Source organism: Monodelphis domestica, chromosome 4 (genome assembly GCF_027887165.1).
Source record: "Monodelphis domestica isolate mMonDom1 chromosome 4, mMonDom1.pri, whole genome shotgun sequence".
Lineage (NCBI taxonomy): Eukaryota > Metazoa > Chordata > Mammalia > Didelphimorphia > Didelphidae > Monodelphis > Monodelphis domestica.
Window position 1 is genome coordinate 301,153,093 of NC_077230.1, and position 3,952 is coordinate 301,157,044.

A 3,952-nucleotide genomic window follows, 5' to 3' on the forward strand; every position below is an offset into this window, starting at 1 on the left:
TAGTTCTGGCCCTTATCACCTCTTGCAGTCTTACAACTGCCTCTCAATTGATTGTCTTCCCAAGTCTCTCAACTCCTGGCCATTCTCCATAATGCTGCCAAAATCATTTTAAGTACAGATCCAATCACCTCACTCCCTTGCTTATATTCAGATGGCTCCCTATTGCCTTTTGGATAAAATAGAAACTCTTCGGTTTAGCTTGTAAAGCCCTTTACAATCTTGCCCATCTTTTCTCTCTAGTTTCATTGTACATTATTTGTATCCTTCTTTCATCCTCATCTCATAAACTATCCTTTTCTCCGTTATACTCTGCTTCCCATCCCTGCTTTCACACTGGCTTACCTAGAATGTATTCATTCCCTCCTGATTCCATCAATAAAATCCTTCTTTTCCCTCACCATCAGCTCAAGTACCCACTTTTACAAGAAGCCTTTCCTGAAGTCCCTGACTACCAATTTCTTTCCTTCCAAAATAGTCTATAATTAATTAACTTGTATTGATTTTCTCTATGTTCAGTATTTACTTACATACTTCCTGGTTATCGCATCAGAATTTAAGCTCCTTGTGAGTAGGGATTATTTTATTCAGTGTATTTGTATCCCCAGAGCCTACCATAGTGCCTGGCACATACTGGGGGCTTAAGAAATACTTGTTGATGGATTCATAAAGAAATATGAGGAACTTATCTGGAAAGGAAGTTTCCTAATTTATTAAATACATTTACTGATGACTTGGAAGTGGAACTCGGTTTAGTTGATCAAAAGATTTTATTAATATACACATATGTACCTAAACACCCCTAGATTAATCTAGAGCTCAGGATGATAAGATTAAACATGAGATGGAATAAAGTAGCAGGATGAGGGACAAGAGAGAATTGAGGTTAGCCTACCCAAATCACCCTGCTCTATTACATATATTAATATAATCTATCTAAAAGCATACTCACATATATTTATTTGTTCCTATATATGTAACAGGTTCTTTAAAAAATAATTTAAGTAATTGCATGCACTACAGATACATATGCACTTGAATGGCAATTACTTAAAAGAAAATTTAACTGAACTACAAGAAGATCAAAAGAGTAAAATAATAATTGTTAGACATATCAATATGCTGGTCACACTTTTACAAATGGGAAGGATAAATAAGAAAGAAATAATCAAGATATATTACTAAACATACTTAATGAATGGCACTCTTAAAGAGCATATATATTTTAAAACACTTCATGGGGGCATCTGGGTGGCTCAGTGGATTGAGAGCCAGGTCCATAGACTGGAGGTCCTGGGCTCAAATCTGAATTCAGACACTTCCTAGCTGTGTGAACCTGGGCAAGTCACTTGACCCCCATTGCCTAGCCCTCACCACTCTTCTGCCTTAGAACCAATATACAATATTGATTCTAAGATGGAAGGTAAGAGTTTAAAAAAATACTTCATGTCACTTTTACACAAATTGACCACATGCTGGGCATAAAATATCACAAAGGAATGAAGAAAAGGAAAAGTAATTAAATTCATCTTTTATAAGCCATAACATAGTCCTTCAAAGATGAAGAAATGATACTCTTAAATGAAGACTAAATAATGTAATCTTATAAAATGAGTAGGTAAAGAACAAATCACAGAAGAAATAATTATATCAAAGAAAATTATAGCATGGTAAAATTTATGGGATGTAGCTGAAGCAATTCTTAGAGGAAAATTAATATATGTACATAAATATGAGTATACAAATATAAAAATAAATGAATGGAGTACACACATGAAAATTTTTAAGTTAATAAATTATATTCAACATAAAATAGAAAATTTGAAATGTAAAGGGGAGAGCAAAAAAGTGAATACAAAAATTGTTGATATAATGAATAAAACTAAGAAAAATGTCTAAATACTAGTAAAATATACAGACCATTTATTCATTTGATGATAGAAATAAAACTATGAAATAAAAAATTTTAAAGTATCAACAAATAGAGAAGAAATAAGGACAATTTATAGAGTTTCTTGTACTCAACAAAACTAAAAACATAAATTAAATGGAGTAGAAGGAGTTAATATATTAAAAATGCACAGACTAACAAAATAAGTCAGACCCTAAACAATCCAATCTCAGAGAAAGAAACTGAAAAGGTATAAATAAACTACCAAAGGGTGAAAAGCCTAGGTCCAGATGAATTTATAAGAAATATTGTGGAACAATTCATCTTTATGTTATATAAGCTGTTCACAAAAATAAATTCTTATCTAACTTCATCTATTAGATAAATTTGGTACTGATACTCAAATCAAGGAGAAATAAAGCAGAAAAAGAAATCCAATATCACTAATGAATAATGATGCAAAATAATGGCAAAGTAGCTATAGCAATATATTAAAACAATTATTCACTATGACTAGATGAGATTTATATCAGGACTGCAAGGATGGTTAAAATGAAAATTACTAACTCAATAAATCATATAAATAATAAAATATAATAAATAATAATTATATATAGATGCACTTAAGCTTTTGGAAATTAAAGCACTCATGTTTCAAAAAGATCCCTATTATGATGAAAACCTATCCAAAGCCAAGAACTAGCATTATTTATTATGTAGAAACTCTAGAAATCTTTCCACTAAGATAAGGAGTGAAACAAGGATTTTGATTATTATAGATTTGGAAATGCTAGCTATAACAATAAGAAAAAGAATTTGAGGAAATGAACTTAAACAAAAAGAGGCAAAATTATATACTTCAAATGAGATATTGGATTTCCTAAAAAAGCCCATGGATTCAATGAAAATATAATCTGAAAAATCAATAATTCTGATTTCCAATAAAGTAGCAGGGTATAAAATAGATACACAAAGCATTTTACTCTTTTGATATTATAATGTAAAATTCAGCAAAAGAATTTAGAAAAACATTCTATTCTTGATAATTATAAAATGCATACAATACTTTGGACTCAACCTAGCAAGATTCACTCAGGACAAATATAAATATAATTACTTTTTCATACATAAAAAAAGATGCGAGTAATTAGAGAAGTATTCATTGTGCATGATGGGGTCAAGTCAATATAATAAAAATTATTTACCAATTAGATTAATTTATAGATTTAGTCACATAATAATCAAACTTTGAAGTACTTGCTTTATAAAACTAGACAAAATAATAATAAAATTTACCTGGAGAAAAAAAATAAAAAATATCTCAAGAGAAATCATGAAAAAAATTGAAATAGAGCCTAGCATTATCAGATAAGAAACCAAATTATAAATTATAAATTCATTATCATAAACGTTATTCTTTACTAATCAGAGAAAAGTTGATCAGTAGAACAGATTAGGTAAGAGAATCACAAAGGAATAAAACATAGGAATCCAGTGTTCAGTAAATCTCTCTCTCTCTCTCTCTCTCTCTCTCTCTCTCTCTCTCTCTCTCTCTCTCACACACACACACACACACACACACACACTCCAAATGGAAATATAATTTTTTTAAACCTTTACCTTCCATCTTGGAGTCAATATTATGTATTGGCACCAAGGCAGTAGAGTGGTAAGGGCTAGGCAATGGGGGTTAAGTGACTTGCCCAGGGTCACACAGCTAGGAAGTATCTGAAGCCAAATTTGAATCTATGACCTCCTGTTTCTAAGCCTGGATCTCAATCCACTGAACCACCCAGCTGCTCCCTGGAAATATAATTTTAATATAAAAGGTCACATCCAAAAAAAATCTTTTTAAGATGAAAAGAGGTACTATTTATATCAGACTTTCATTGTCTGGGTCTCTCCTCCCTCCTTCCCACTTTGAGTGAGATTTTTTGACTAAATAAGAGAGATGTTCAGAAAAGAAGAAACATAATTTCAAATACATTTTAATAATTTCTTTATTTTTATGTTCTATATAATTTTATATGTCATATATAATTTCAAAAATTTTATATGAACAAA